A 17,053-nucleotide genomic window follows, 5' to 3' on the forward strand; every position below is an offset into this window, starting at 1 on the left:
TGTTGCATTTTCCAACGTTGATCCCTCATTAACAGACCAACCGATGATACAAAAGCGTTGCAAAATAAAATAACTAAAGAATATCAGTGGGGCCTATGCCCAGAAGGAGCTGTTTTTAAAATATCCTTTATTTAAATATGTTTAATCGTGCTAGAACTTGAAAAGGCTGAACAGACAGGAAAAAACTCTTTCTTTGGGGGTTGTATTTGTAGTAGTGCTCTAAATGTTCTGTGGGAATGAACTTGGTTGCCACCCCGGACTAAGTCCTCCTTATCTCTTGAAAGCTAATATTTATCCAGGCCATTTGTAAAGCATTTAGCTTTTCCTTCGGCAGCAATGAGTCTTTGCTGACCTTAGAGAGCTTGATTGACGTGGGTCGAGTTCCTGGTGCTTCGCCCCTGTCATCGCGGCGGCCGCCACTGGGGGCCGCTGCAACGGGTCCTCCACCCAACGCGACCCCGTTGGCCAATCAGCGGCTCCGTCTCACACGGCCCTGGCTCCCCGCCACCACCCCGCCGTTCCCTTTTAGTAAAGCGGCCGCCGATTGGCCGGGCCGTGGGACGGCCATGATCGTCTCGAGCGGTTCCGCCGGGCTTTTACCCCCAAATCTACCCCGAATTCCCGGCACTTGAAGCAGCGGCCAGCCCCGCCGTGCCGTCCCCCCGAGGCCAACCCAACAACTTTTTCTAATAAAGCAGCCGTGTCGGCGCTGACCCCGAAAGCAGCCAGTGTCCAATCAGAAAACAAAAAAGAAATATGCAAATGAAATGTATCACGTTAGTCGGAGCGCTGAGGTCGACTCCGTACTAAAACTTCGCAAATAATCATTCTTCATAAATACTTCCTTTAGAGCCGGCCTTTTCCTCTGGTAAGTTCAGCTTGCAGCAAGCCAAACAAAATAGGGGGGAAAAAAATCCCATCTTCCCCCTCCTTCAAAAACTGTGTATGTTGGGGGGGGGGGCAAGTGGTGGGGGGTTTTGTTTTTTTCTCTATATTTTCGACTTCCCCCACCCTCCGTCGTTTATGGCGGTGGAAGGGGGGGGGGGAAGTCGGGCTGTGTGTGAGGGAGTACAGCTGATCTCGGAGTGGGCCACTGTGTGGGAGAGGTGAAAATGGAACTTTCTAGTTGGAGCTCAAGCTGACCCGACAAGGCCTCAGTTTTGTTGCTGTTCAGTGCCTCCCTTCTCCTCTACCCCCCCCCCCCCCTCCCCACCAATCTGTATCTACCCCACCCCCACCCTCCTGTCTGTGAGTGTGTGTGTGTCTCTTTCCCCTCCTCCTCCCTCTCTGGCCTGCCTTGCAGCAGCCCAATGGCGCAGCTCCCTGTGTGCGCGTTGTGTGGGGTTTTTTTTTCTCTTGTAACCGGAACGACGGCAAGCCGCGGGCTTTCTGCCCAGACACGGGGATTCCACCCGCGCGCCGGGCCCCAGGGGCTGCTGGCCCGGTCACTGTCCCTTCCCCATCCCCCCCCCCCGGAGCCGATTGTGTTGTGGGGGAGGGGAATGAGAAGGTTAAGGGGAGGAGCCAACTCGTGTTTTTTTTTCGGGGTGGGGTTGGTGGTCCATCCGCGCGCGCCAGCCCCAAGGGTTTTCTGCCCAACCTTGAGAGAGGGGGGAGGGGAGGGTGGTCCGCGCGCACACGCACGCACGCGCGCGCGCTGGGTTGGAGGGGGATTCGATCCGCGCGCCGCTGCCACATTGTGCTGGCAAAGCAGCGACGTGGAAACACGTGCGTGGCTTCAGGCTGCAACAGCAAAGCCCATGTCCGGCGGGCGGGCCGGCCAGCCACTGAGCAAAAGGGAAATCAGAAGAGAGCGACAGATAAAAGACATTGGGGACCGCTTGTGGTCCAGCCGTTTATGGGGAAAAGGATGGATGGATGGATGGATGGATTGATTGGGTGGGTGGGAAGAGGAGGATGTGCCTGCTTTGACCGGATGAGTCATTGCTCCATTGTACCGACGCGCTCCACTGACTCACTGTCGTGTCGCGCCGCTGTTAAAGGAGGCGTCGCATGGGCAAGACGAAAATATGCCCAAGTGCTGCACCATTTGGATCAAACAGTGGCTATGTTTGATTTAAATTCCATGAAAGGCACTTGCCTTGCCTATTATTTTTTTAAAAAAGCAACAAGTCCTCTTTTTGTTTTATCGATTATTTAAGCACTGTTTCTGCTGAGACCAGATTTTAGCTGTGTTGGGGATAATATGTCAAACTTTGTTTCTGATTCTTAGGTGCAACTTAGGGTCCTGTGGCAATTAATCACATCACGCTATGTGGGGAGGTGTCATTGCTAAAGTCCTACTTTATTTAATGATTTTTGCAATCTTGTGAATTCCCACTTAATTATGATTATCGGTGTGGTACAGAGGCAAAACTCAGGAATGGATTAACTTTGTCAGTGACAATGAGCTACCTTACTTAATTTCTTGTAAATAGGATTGTACCTGTTGGCTCAGCAGTTCAGTGTTGACTGTAGTTTTCAATCCCATTTTAAGTGTATGTTTTATCAGAATGTTGAACATAGTTTTGTAAGTACAAAGGAGTTCTGTGCCTTGGACAACATTTATGTTGAACCAGTATTGCCAAAGCATTGTTTGATTATTAACTTATTCCTTTTGTGGGATCTTGTAATATTATTACAATAGTAACTGTGCTTCACATGTATCTCATTGGCTATGAAGTGGTTTGGGGTATCCTGAGGAAGTAAACACTTTATAACGCAATCTCTAATCGTAGGCAAAGTAAAAATTAGCTTAGGCTTTGCTGACTCTTATACTGCATAAGTTGAGATTTTAAAAAACCCATAACCACCAACACCACCCCTCACCTCAATCTTTCCTTCTCATGTAACTGCAGAAAGTGCAACACTTGCCCCTTCAACTTCTCCCTGCTCACTATCCAAGGGCCTGGACAGCCTTTCAAGATGAAACATAATTTCACTTCCAACCTTGTGTACTGTATTTGCTGCAAACAGTTTGACCTATTCTACATTACAGAAACCAAACAAAGACTGGGTGACTGCTTTGCAGAACACCTATGGCCTGTGCTGTGCATAAGCAGGACATCGACATGTCCTTGGCATGCTGCAGTGTTCCAGTGAAATAGTGCAAACTGGAGGAATAATATAGGCAAAAGTGAGTCGCTCTCTCACTGCACTTTACAACCTTCTGGACCTTGTATTGAGTTCAACACCTTTTAAATTGTGAATTATTTCCTTTCTTTTAGTTTATTATGTCCTCCCTTTCCCACTTACCGTGTTTTCAAGTCTGGCAGTTAGACTCCCATTGTTCTAGGAGAAAGGATTGTAGATGCTGGAGATCAGAGTTGAGAGTGTGATGCTGCAAAAGCACAGTAGGTCAGGCAGCATCTGAGGAGCAGTAGAATCAACGTTTTGGGCTTATTCTGATAAAGGGCTTATGCCCGAAATGTCGATTTTTCCCTGCTCCTCGGATGTTGTCTGACCTGCCGTGCTTTTCCAGCGCCACACCATTGTTCTGCCATTCTCACATTCTGATCACTTAATGTAAACTCCTAATATCTTTTCTCCACCAGCACCCTATGCCCTGTAAACCTCCAAATTATAGCATAAATGATGTCCTTCCACCCTTCACTTTAGCTGTGAAGAGTCATCTAGACTCAATGTTAGCTTGTTCTCTTTTCATAGATGCTGTCTGACCTGCTGTGATCTTGAGCATTTGTTGTTTTATGCACTAAATAATGCTTGTTTATAATCCAACTCCTAAAACAACTCCTTTTTAAAATAAGGAATGATCAGTAATATTTTTACATCTTCTTCCCATTATTTCTGATGCTCAACGTAATGTAGCATTTTGCTTCTAGACATCTAAAATTTCACATTTCAACCCAGTATTTCCGCATTTGGTAAAATGTCAGATTTCTCCTGACTGTGTTTTGTCACGTGCCTTACTCGATGTAATCTACTATAGCACATATATTATTGAAATTCTCTGATTAATTTTGTTTTGAGATTTTTCCTGATAATATTTTTCAAGCTCCAATTTTAAAAGCAAAACCAAATAAAAGTCACTTTAAAAATGGATAGGGATCTGATACGTCCGGGTTTTCTGTCTGGCATGGAATATTTTGCAACCATCAACATCTCATTTTTCTGCCTTCCCTCATTCTGTCGCGCCCAGAGCAAAATAAAATTTAAAAAAGTTCACAAAATAATCATTGATTTTTGGTGTGCCTGTTGCTCCCTTTGTTAAATAGTCATGTAAAGTAACCTGACTCTGTACCAAATATGAACTTAAGATGGTTTCTACACAAACCACTGTCACAATTTATTTTGTCCGATTTTAAAACGAATTTGTTCCTGTCGCCAAAATATTATTTCCATATTTGAGGAGCTCTTACATTCCGATAGATTTAAAGAAAAAAAAATCTCATGGCCAACCTTGCTGTATCAGTTTATTTTCAACTGATTTTGAAATGGTCAGGGACTTCTAAATATTGTTTTGCTATTCACATGTTTCAAATATGTTTAACATCCGTGTTACCCCAGTCACCCCTTGTTCAACTTCTTTTCCCTACTACTCAAAACTAAATGCTGCTCTATCTTCCTGTATGCCACAAATGTTGTTAGACAACAGAGGGCAGGAAGAACACAGCAACCAGGCAGTATCAGGAGGTGGAAAAGTCAATGTTTCGGGTATAGCAGCCTTCAGGTAGGGGTAGGGAGAGCTGCAGATAAAGAGGTGGGAGGAAGGGTTTTGTGTGGGGAGAGGGGTGGCATGGTGAAGTAGTGTTAGGTGACTAGAGGTGGTGGGTACAACCGGGTTGGGGTCGACAAATTAATCCAGTTGGTCAGAGGAATAGAAAAGAGGAGGTGGGAAAGGGAGTTGGCGATGGGTGGGAAGGTCCTTTGCAATTAGAGACCTCAATGTTGAGTTGTCTGGGCAGCAGGCTGCCAAGGTGGAAGATGAAGTGTTGTTCTTCCAATTGTTCGGTGTTTTCGTACCAACTTGGCGGCTGATGATGATGATGTTCATTCATCCAGTTTTTGACCTTCCTATGACCTTGGTGCTACCGTTGGTTTTTTTACAAATCACATTTTGTCATTTTCATGAACTAAAAGGTGGCAATGTAAGCTGCGCATAGTTATCCTCAATTGTGACTGGTTAACTAGGGAATGAATAAGATTTGTTGCGAAAGGGTCTGTTTACTTAATGTCTCTTGTTGCGTTGTGAAGTAGAAATAATTTTGATTTAATACAGAACTTCATGTGGTTCATTAAGTGGTTGGATTAAGTGATGCATGAGATTTTGCTTTTAGCTGAAATGAAATATCAGATTTGTTGTTTATGTAGGCTGAAGATGATTTTGGATAATGGAAACTCGTTCAGGTTTATGCTGAATGTTTGAAAAGTGTACATTTTTAGACTCAGTTCTGTAGAAAACAGTGTAGGAAGGATTTTAGATGAGATGATGATATGAGATTTACAGTGTGGAAACAGGCCCTTCGGCCCAACAAGTCCACACCGACCCTCAACCAACCCATACGTTTACCCCTTACCTAACACTATGGGCAATTTAGCATGGCCAATTCACCTGACCCGCACATCTTTGGACTGTGGGAGGAAACCGGAGCACCCGGAGGAAACCCACGCAGACACGGGGAGAACGTGCAAACTCCACACAGTCTGTCGCCTGAGTCGGGAATTGAACTCGGGGTCTCAGGCGCTGTGAGGCAGCAGTGCTAACCACTGTGCCACCGTGCCGCCCCAGTTGTACAGTTACGAGATGAGATTTTTTCGAATAAAGGTGTCAATAGATTATTTAGAATAAAATGAATATTGAAACCTTTTAATATATTTTAGTTTGCCTTTTAATACTTTGAGACATTTAAATGATCGTTTGTGACTTGATCAATAGTTCAGATGTTATAGTGTCTGCTTTGAAGTGTAGCTGTTGGAGAAAGGCTTTGTATTGGGATGATAGAGAATTCATTTGCAGTATTAATGAATACCGAGGATATACCAGAGATGAATTTGAAATTTGGAGACCATTTGTCTGTGAGGCTATTGCATTTGTTTGTTTTATTTTCACCCCATTAAGCTTTGCTCTCATTGATCAATCTCTCCTCATCACAGATTTAACAGATTGACAAAATTAATATCAAATAAGTTATTATACATGGCATGATCACTCATCTCAGCATTAAAGCTCAGAAGCACATCTAATGCTACATTAGCTGCTAACTATCTATCTGCATTCAAACTGATATTTTCAAGTTAATACTAAGTTGGGCAATTTTGTCTGTAATATCCATATACTTTCTAAAACCAGACATCTTTTTAAGTTCTTGATAGATTGAAAATTGTGTACTTGGCCACTGACATTTTGTGGGAAAGCAAATTATCTGACAAAGAGAAAGCTTCCGCTGTATTAAAGAGCATTGTGTGAAAATGAGCTAGAATTGCCAAAAAGGTTAAATTGCACATCAGTCAGAAGTAAGATATTTACATTTGAGGGAAGAGAGGGGTCAGTATATATTTTCTTTCATTGTTCCCTACCAGCCAGCTTCGTGGTAATGGAGATTGCTTTCACATAGAACATTATAGCGCACTTAAGGCCCTTCGGCCCTCTGGTTCCACATGTCGGCGCAACAATCTGAAACCTTTCTATCCTGCACTATTACCATTTTCATCCATATTTTCATCCATATGTTTATCCAATGACCATTTAAATGCCCTTAAAGTTGGTGAGTCTATACTGTTGCTGGCAGTGCGTTCCACACCCCTACTACTCTAAGTAAATAAACTACTTCTGACATCTGTCCTATACCTATCATCTCTCAATTTAAACCTATGTCCCCTCATGCTAGCCATCACCATCTGAGGAAAAAGGCTCTCACTGCCCACCATATCTAATCCTCTGATTTATCTCTTATGTCTCAATTAAGTCGTCTCTCAACCTTCTTTCTAATGAAAACACCTCAAGTCCTGCCGCCTTTCTTCGTAAGACCTTCCCTCTGTACCAGGCAATATCCTAGTAAATGGGCGGCACAGTGGCTCAGTGGTTAGTACTGCTGCCTCACAGCACCAGGGTCCCAGGTTTGATTCCAGCCTCGGGTGACTGTCCTTGTGGAGTTTGCACATTCTGCCCGTGTCTGCGTGGGTTTCCTCCGGGTGCTCTGGTTTCCTCCCACAGGTCCAGAGATGTGCAGGTCAGGTGAATTGGACATGCTAAATTGCCCATAGTGTTAAGTGCATTAGCCAGAGGGAAATGGGACTGGGTGGGTTACTGTTCGGAGGGTTGGTATGGAGTGGTTGGGCTGAAGGGCCTGTTTCCACACTGTAGGGAATCTAATCTAATCTAAATCTCCTCTGAACCTTTTCCAAAGTTGCCACATCCTTCCTATAATGTGGTGACCAGAACTGTACACAATACTCCAAGTGCGCAATGGAGTTTCGTACAGCTGCAGCATGACCTTTGTGGCTCTGAAACTCAATCCCTCTCCCAATAAAAACTAGCATATCGTACGCCTTCTTAACACTATCAACCTGGGTGGCAACTTTCAGGGATCTAGGTACATGGACACAGATCTGTCTGCTCATCTACACTGCCAAGAATCTTACTCATGATTGGGTTTGCCAGTGTTGGACTGGGGTGTACAAAGTTTAAAAATCACACAACACCAGATTATAACCTAACAGGCTTACTTGGAAGCTCTAGCTTTTGGAGCACTGTTCCTTCATCAGGTGGTTGTGAAGTATAAGATCGTAAGGCACAGAATTTATACCAATAGTTTACAGTGTGATGTACCTGAAATTATATATTGAAAAAGACCTGGATTGTTTGTTCAACCTCTCATCCTTTAGAATGGTTATGGTATTATCTGTTCATTGACATGTATTTCCCAGAACTTTCTTAAAGTTACATTCTCAAGTGAACTATAACAATAGGTTCCTTTGAGGATGTAACTTTAAGAAAGTCTGTTCATTGATGCGTAAATCCCAGAAGCCAACGTGTCCATTCTAAAAGATTAGAGACTTAACAAACAATCCAGGTCTTTTTCAATATATAATTTCAGGTACATCACACTGTAAACTATTTGTAAAAATTCAGTGTCCTATGATCTTATACTCCACAACCACCTGATGAAGGAACAGTGCTCCAAAAGTTAGTGCTTCTAAGTAAACCTGTTGGACTATAACCTGGTGTTGTGTGATTTGTAACTAAGAATCTTACCATGAACCTGTACTCTTTATTCCTGTTACTCCTTCCAAAGTGAATCACCTCTCACTTTTCCACATTAAATTCCATTTGCCATTTTTCAGCACAGCTCTATAGCGATGTCCCTCTATAATGTGCAACATCCTTCAGTAGTATCCACAACTCCACCGACCTTAGTGTAATCTGCAGATTTACTAACCCATCCTTCTACGCCTTCATCCAGGTCACTTATAAAAATGACAAACAGCAGTGGCCCCAAAACAGATCCTTGCGGTACACCACTAATAACTAAACTTCAGGATGAACATTTCACATCAACCACCACCCTCAGTCTTCTTTCAGTTAGCCAATGTCTGATGCAAGCAGCTAAATCACTCTCCATTCCCTGCCTTGTATTTTGTGCAATAGCAAACCGTGGGGAATCTTATCAAACACCTTACTGAAATCCATATACAACACATTAACTGCTTTACCTTCATCCACCTGTTTGCTCATCATCTCAAAGAAAACAATAAGGTTGGTGAAGCTCGACCTACCCTTCACAAAACCATGCTGACTATCCCTAATCATTTTATTCCTTTTCTAGATGATTACAAATCTTATCTCTTATAACCTTTTCCAACATTTTACCCACAACCAAAGTAAGGCTCACTGGTCTGTAATTATCAGGGTTGTCTCTACTCTCCTTGAACAGACGGACAACAGTTGCTATCCTCCAGTCTTCTGGCACTATTCCTGTACACAATGACGACATAAAGATCAAAGCCAAAGGCTCTGCAGTCTCCTCCCTGGCTTCCCAGAGAATCCTAGGATAAATCCCATCCGGCCCAGGGACTTACCTATTTTCACACTTTCCAGAATTGCTGACCCCTCCTTGTGCACCTCAATCCTGTCTAGAAGCTTGTATCGCGGTATTCTCCTTGACAACATTGTTTTTTTTCAGTGTGATTATTACCAAAAAACATTCATTTATTACTTCCCCTATCTCCTTGGACTCCACGCAAAACTTCCCACTACTATGCATGATTGGCCCTAATATTACTTTCGTCATTTTTTTATTCCTGATATACCTATGGAAAGCTTTAGGGTTTTCCTTGATCCTATCTGCCAACAACTTCTCATGTCCCTTCCTGGCTCCTCTTAGCTCTCTCTTTAGGTCTTTCCTGGCTAACTTATAACTCTCAAGTGCCCAAACTGAGCCTTCACGTCTCATCCTAACCATAAGCCTCCCTGTTCCTCTTGACAGAAGATTCAACTTCTTTAATAAACCACAGGCTCCCTCACTCGACCATTTCCTCCCTGTCCGACAGGTGCATACTTATCAACGATACACAGGAGCTGTTCTTTGAATAAGTTCCATATTTCAATTGTGCCTATCCCCTGCAATTGCCTTTCCCCCAGAATAACGCTAGCCCTGTATTATATACCTATCCCTTTCCATTGCTAAATATACCTGAATTTGTGGTTACAATCACCAAAATGCTCACCTACCTCCAAATCTAACACCTGGCCAGGTTCATTACCCAGTACTGAATCTAATGTGGCCTTGCCCCTTGTTGGCTTGTCTATATGCTGTATCAGGAAACCATCTTGCACACATTGGACGAAAACTGACCCATCTAAAGTACTCAAACTATAATATTTCCAGTCAATATTTGGAAAGTTAAAGTTCCCCATAACAACTACCCTGTTATTCTCACTCCTAATTATCTTTGCTATCCTTTCCTCTACTTATCTGGAATTATTCGGGGGTCTGCAGAAAACTCCCAACAAGGGTGACCTCGCCTTTCCTGTTTCTAATCTCAGCACATACTACCTCAGTAGACAAGTCCTCAAACGTCCTTTCTGCCACCGTAATACTGTCCTTGACTAACAATGCCACACCTCCCCATCTTTTACCATCTTCTCAATTCTTGCTGAAATATCTAAATCCCTGAATTGCAACAACCATTTCTGTTCCTGCTCTATGTATGTCTGAAATGGCAACAATATCGAAAACCCAGGTACCAACCCATGCTGCAAGTTCACCCGCCTTATTCTGGACGTCCTGGCGTTGAGGTAGACACACTTCAAACAACTTTCCTGCTTGCCAGTGAAGTCCTGCGACCTTGAAACCTCATTTTTGACCTCATTACTCTAAACGTCCTAGACACTGGAATTACAGTTTGGCCCCCATCCTCATGCTGAATTAGGTTAAACCCTCCTGAAGCGCATGAGCAAATTGCACCCCCCCAAACAGGATATTGGTACCCCTCTGGTTCAGGTGTAGCCTATCGTGTTTGTAGAGGTCTCACCTGCCTCTATTATCCAGGTATTCAAAACCCTCCCTCCCTGTAGCCACATGTTCAACTCCTCTCTCTTCCCATTCCTTGCTTCGCTGGCACGTGGCACGGGCAACAAACCAGGGATGATAATTGTTTGTTCTAGCCTGTGTGCTTCCACCCTATCTCCCTGAATTTCTGCCTTAAATCCCTATCCCTATCCTATCTATGTCATTAGTGTCTACGTGGACCACGACTTGGGGCTGCTCTCCCTTCCCCTCAAGGATCCCGAAAACACAATCCGAGACATCACAAACCCTGGGACCTGGGAGGCAACACAACAACTGTGAGCCTCTCTCGTTCCCACAAAACCTCCTATCTGTCCCACTAACTATGGAGTCCCCAATGTCTAATGCTCTGCTCATCTCCCTCCTTCCCTTTTGAACAACAGACAGACCCAGTGCCAGAGACCTATACCCATGGCTTACCTTGGGAAGTGGTCCTCCCAACAGTATCCAAAATAGTATATTTGTTATTGAGAGGAATGGCCACACAGGTTCCCTGCACTGCCTATTGGTTCCCTTTCCATTCCTTGACAGTAGCCCATCTACCTCTTTCTTACACCTGAGGTGGTACTACCTTCCTGTAACTCCTTTCAATAACCCCCTTCCACCTCCCAAATGATCCGAAGTTCATCCAACACCAATTCCCTAATGTGGTTTTCAGGGAGGTGGAGTTGGGTACACTTCCCACAGATATAGTCAGCAGTGACACTAATGGTGACCTTACCTCCCACATTCTGTAGGAGGAACATTCAACTGCCGAACTGCCATTCCCACTATTCTAAATTTCCAAAGAGACTGTAGAAAAATAAAGAATAAAAAAACTAGCTACCTTATCAATCCAGCACACACAATCTTTATTTTAGTTAGAAGAGGAGGATGGGTGGGAGACAGTACCTAATTAGTGTTACGGGTAGCCCATCTGAATACAGAGGAACCTTGATTATCCGGAAATCGGATTATCCAAAGGAGATCTTGAGGTCCTGATAGAAACATTATATCAAAGACATTTTCCATAAGTGATCGCATCTTTTGTTTACAGTGATTAAACAGGCACTGTCTCCAAATGACTGACTTCCCGCCCTCTCTCCCCACACTTTACCTGGAGTTCTTTAGAGAGATGTCCCCTAATGTCTCTCTCTCTTCCCCCCCCCCCCCCGATAATCTGACCAACATTGTTCTGTACAGGGCAAGCGTGGAACCTGTCAGAAAAAATTGTGTGTGTGTTTGTGTGAGCGCACACTATTTGGAGACTTACCCCACAAAGGCAGCAGCAGTCTTATTGTTGGTGTTCAGACCGGCGGCCCTGGAGAGGGCGTGGGGGGCAGTGTTGGACATGTTTTGGGGATGGTGTAAGGCAGGGGGCGATGTTGGACAGAGTTGGGGGGCAGTATTGGGTGGGGTTGGACAGGGGTGGGGAGCCCAGATGAAGGCGGGGTCACGCGTGCTGCTGCTGTTAGTCTCCTGAATGGGGAGCAGACTTGAAAAATACAAGCCCCAGAGGAAAGGCATTTAATCGATTCGCCAAATAATCAATTATCCGAACGAAATAGTGCCCGCCAATCTTGTTTGGATAACCGAGGTTCTCCTATATATTACTTCAATTACTCAGTACTATGTCCGCTCTTTCTTAGCGTGTGCTCTGCCTATTCACACGGTAAGTTTTTAAAGCAGTGATTCATCTTCCTGTCAGCCCTCTCGTCGATGCTCCCGCTCTTCCTGCTACTGAATCAAAAAATAATGCAATACAATATCTTACGTGAATGAGGGTTAATTGGCAGTTGATGCAGTAGCGATGTTTGACAATAGAGTTTGTTAGAAGTTTCATGAAGTTCACAGCAAGATTTTGTCAGAACTTTAGTATGATGCCTTGCTTTTTAACACCTAACTCAAAAGAGACTTGTTATGTATGACTTGGAATATAGCAAAACCCTTGAAGTTCATTCTGTTGCTGATAACCCCATCAGACTGGCAAGTGCTTTGGTATTATCTGGATGATGACAAGGTTTGACAGGTAGCAAGAGTACAAGTAAAAATGCCGCAGGAGTGAATAAAATAATTGATTTTGAACACTGACATATTGGTGTCAAAACTGTACAACATGCTTAAAAACTAGCTGCACCCAAAAGTGATTGTCATTCAAATTTATCTGACTGTGGAGCAAAAAGTTGTGATGTTCATGGAATATGAGTACAACTGGCCATTTCTAATATGAGCAAATTAAAATGGCCATTCATTTAAATAAGCCTAGTATCTGTTCTTCTTTTCTCTTTGCCACTGTCCTACTTTTGCCATCATCAAATGGAACAGGAAAAATTGAAATATTTGTGGAACTACTGAGAATATGGTTCTCATCCAAGACAGGATCAATTTTTGGGGGTTGTGTTAATTCCTAAATTGCCCTAAATCAAGTGATCTTGCAAGCTTCTGCAGAATGTGACAAGTTCGTTCATTAAGGAGTTAAAGGAATTTGTTTGCCACACATTTGGCTACTTTGTTCAGAAGGCTCATTGTCCTGAGTGGAACTGACTCTGAAATGAGCATTTTCAGAGTGATTCCCTATTTTCCCATCCTTGTCTATCCCAAATAATGAAGTTCTTTAGAATTTAGTCCATTCATCATTTTCAAAAAATTTTAAAAATCACCTCTGAGTCCTTGGTTCCGTCCACTAAATAGCCTGAAATTTTGATATTTATGATAACTGAGCTCCAACACTGATATCATTTTGGTGTCATAGAGATCTACAACATAGAAAAAGACTGTTTGGTTCACTGCATCTGCACTGAGCAAAAATAACCACCTAACTCTTCTAATCCCATTTTCCAGCCTATAGACTCATGTGTCTTGGCATCACAAGTATGCATCTAAATATTTCTTCAAATGTTATCAGGGATCTGCCTATACACTGCCTATAGGCAGTGAGATTCCCACCATGCACTGGGTGGAAAAGGTAGTCCTCACATTTACTCTAAACCTGCCCCTTATCTTCAATCAATGTTCCCGAGTCATTGATCCCTCCGTCAAGGAGAAAAGTTTCTTCCTATCTACCTGATCTGTGCCCCTTATTTTTTTTATACCTCTGAATCATGTCCTCTTTCAATCTCCTCAGTTCTGAGGAAAGCAACATCAGTTGGTCCAATCTTTCTTCATAACTGAAACTCTTTAGTCCAGGCAACATCCTGGTAAATCTCCTCTGTGCCCTCTCCAGTGCTATCACATCCTTCCTATAGTGTGGATTCCAAACCTGTATGCAGTACTCTAGCTGTGACCTAGTCAACATTTTATACAGTTCATGCACTTAATCTTTATGGCTTGGCTAATAAAGGCAAGTGTACCTTTTGCTGTCTTAACCACTTTATCCACCTGTGCTGATACTTTAATTTGCAGAATGTTTCAGAGAACATCTCTGGGATGCTGGCACTAAACAACTCCACCACCCTGTGGCAGAACACTTTAACTCCCCTCCCATTCCGCCAAGGTCATGGCCTCCACTGCCAAACTCTAGCCACCCGACGCCTGGAGAAAAAGTGCTTCCTCTTCTACCTTGGGACCCTCCAAACACACAGGATCAATGTGGATTTCACCAGTTTCCTCATTTCCCCAACCCCCACCTTATCCTAGATCCCACCTTCCAACTTGGCACCACCCTTTTAAACTGTCCTACCTGTCCTCCTTCCTTCTCACCTATCCGCTCCACCCTCTGACCTGTCACTTTCACCTTCATCTTCATCTACCTATTGCATTTCCAGCTACCTCCCCCACACCCAGCCTCACTCCCCTCCCATTTTTCTCTCAGCCCCTTTGCACTCGCCCCCCACCCCCACCAAATTCCTGATGAAGAGCTTATGCTCGAAACATCGACTCTCCTGCTCCTTGGATGCTGCCTGACCAGCTGTGCTTTTCTAGCACCACACATTTTGACTCTTAATTTCCAGCATCTGCAGTCTTCACATCCTCCTTGAAGTACAGATCAGCCATAATCTAACTGAATGACAGTGCAGCCTCAAGAAACTGAATCACTAGCCCCTATTTCTGTTGTTTGTGAAGGACACATGCAGCAATTAGTGAATTAATGCTCTGAAAAGAGTGTAAATTTTCCTTTTACTTTCAATATGGCTTGTGCAGTAGGCAAGCTGTAGGAGTATAGGTGTTTGAGACTGGTGGTATTTCACTTTTATTGTCTTGAATGTAAATTCAAATAAATATTCATTTTGTCCCAAAATTCTGCACTTGTCAATGACCAGAATAAAATTTCACTTGAATTTCAAGATATTGAGAATATGTCTGGCCAAGTAATGGTGACAAATCCTTACACAGGTAAAGCATTATAAGTAGAACATAGTGATTTGCCTATATGGTGAGGGGGTATATGTTGTGTAAATGAATTATGTAGGCTCTAATCATTCCAATTATTTTCTCATGAAGCACTGTTAAATGTCACTTTTCTAAGAGGTTTGCAACAAATAATATGCAATAGCTTAATATTTTCCCACTTTAATTGTCATCACTAATTCTACAAATTCCTACAGCAATTTGTAGTTATATTGAGTCTTTAGTGTAAATAAAATAGAGAGAAAAGAGCACTATGAAGCAAAATTTGACACCGATCCACATAGGCCATCTGCCCTAATATTGCCTTAACGTTTGGTCGAAGAGATAGATAGGTTTTATGAAGAGGCAATGTGCTCGTGGTATTGAGACCCAAAACGCATTCTGGGGACATGGGTTTGAATCCTGTAAAACTCTGGAATTAAGAGTCTAATGATGGCCATGGATCCATTGTCAGTTGTTAGGAAAAGCCCATCTCATTCACTAATGTCCTTTTATGGAAGGAATCTGTCATCTGTCTAGCCTACATCTGACTCCAGATCAACAGGAATGTGACTGTTAACTACTCACTGGGCATTTAACAGCTGGCCTAGCTGTTAAAGTACCTATTTGAGACAGCTCAGGGAATCCCTAATGGACTTTACCTGTAAGCTTCTCTTGGTTCGTCCCAGAGATCGTACTCTGTGGCAGTCTGGAATATGAAACTTACAGACAGTTTAGTTTGAATTATTACCTTTATTTACCAATAGCATCAATGTTACACTATAACATAGATATGTACAAGCCAGGCTTGAGCTAAGGTTTTAAAACCATTAGTAGAACTCTTACCCCTCAGAGCTTTCTCATGCTGCTACTCCTTTTGCTGTAAATAAGCTGTCTTTATACAGAAATTGGTACTAAGATTACAAAAACATCACATGTCCTTAATCAGATAAGCAACAATAAAATGGCAAAAGTTGGTAGAAGACGAGAAATGCTCGACTAATTAAGCTACATGCACATCAAAGTGGGAAACCCTGATCAAGCCAGGCCAAATGGCCAATTGCTTTGGCTAGATAAGCTTCCCTTTTAAGAGCACATCATAATGAAAGACTAGTCTAAACTATGTGGAAAAGGTCATGTGGTAACCTCACTCGGCTAACATGCTCAGTATCATTGTCCTACAAAATGGCTTTTTTAAAAAAAATCTTAGATTCCTAAAATGCAAATTAAATTCATAACATTCCCAGATCTCAAGCTCCAGAAAATAACACATGAACAGTCATGACAAGCAAGTGTACACTCAAATCAGACCACAAAGAGTTAACCTTTGCACCAGCTTCTGTCCTGTCTCTCCCTTTCACTCATTGTCCCTTGAACTCTTAGGTCAGTGAATGTAATTTACAAAAGAACGTTCTCTGTCTCTGTCTCTCACACGTATGAACGTCTTCCATTTTTCTTACTAGCTCAGTTTAAGCCTATATGTTTTCCTAGCTTGTAAAGGTAATGAGACATTTGCATTCCAGAACTGTCAAGATTAGGGAGCTGAGCTTCATAAATTCATATCAGCTCAGTGTGGTATACATGACAATATATCAAGGTTGTTCTATTATATAATTTAATAAATGGAGTGGAATATGCACAAGTTATTTTCCTATTGAATATGATTTTTGTTAAGAGTCTTCAATATAAACCAGAAATTCAGTTATCCTACCTTCAACTATAAAATACGCGCAGTTGCCAGTTCTCTGGGTCAAAAGGAAGTACTGCCTCCCATTCCACAAGTGAACAAATGTTATCACCTTTTTACACCAATCCATTGGCAGTAAGAACAGATGTCCTTAATTCTTCTGAACAAGATTGATATTGTGAACGCCTCCACTACCTCTGGCAGCATGTTCCAGCCACTTACCACCCTCTATATTATAAAAACAAAACTTGCCTCTCACATCTCAAAGAAAATTACAGCACAGGAACAGGCCCTTTGGCCTTCCATGCCTGCGCCAATCCAGATCCTCTATCTAAACCTGCCACCTATTTTCTAAAGATCTGTATCCCTTTGCTCCTTTCCCATTCATGTATCTGTCTAGATGCATCTTAAATGATGCTATTGTTCTCACCTCTACCACATCTGCTGGTAACACGTTCCAGGCCCAACCACCCTCTGCGTAAAGAACTTTCCACGCATGTCTCCCCTAAATCTTTCCCCTCTCACTTTGAAC

The 17,053-nt window shown here is 42.9% G+C and overlaps 1 protein-coding gene across 3 annotated transcripts in view; it reads left to right on the forward strand.

Annotated features, from left to right (window-relative positions):
• The first annotated feature begins 767 nt into the window (after positions 1–767).
• chd9 (chromodomain helicase DNA binding protein 9) overlaps positions 768–17,053 on the forward strand; it is a 250,190-nt gene continuing 233,904 nt past the window's right edge. For 2 of the 3 annotated variants that reach the window (XM_060838131.1, XM_060838132.1), the window contains exon 1: positions 769–868. The gene's annotated coding sequence lies outside the window, so the exon portion shown is untranslated. Of the gene's footprint in view, positions 869–17,053 lie in introns of all 3 variants that reach the window. The other variant, XM_060838133.1, reaches the window with a different exon arrangement.

This window comes from Hemiscyllium ocellatum, chromosome 17, assembly GCF_020745735.1.
Source record: "Hemiscyllium ocellatum isolate sHemOce1 chromosome 17, sHemOce1.pat.X.cur, whole genome shotgun sequence".
NCBI classification, from domain to species: domain Eukaryota; kingdom Metazoa; phylum Chordata; class Chondrichthyes; order Orectolobiformes; family Hemiscylliidae; genus Hemiscyllium; species Hemiscyllium ocellatum.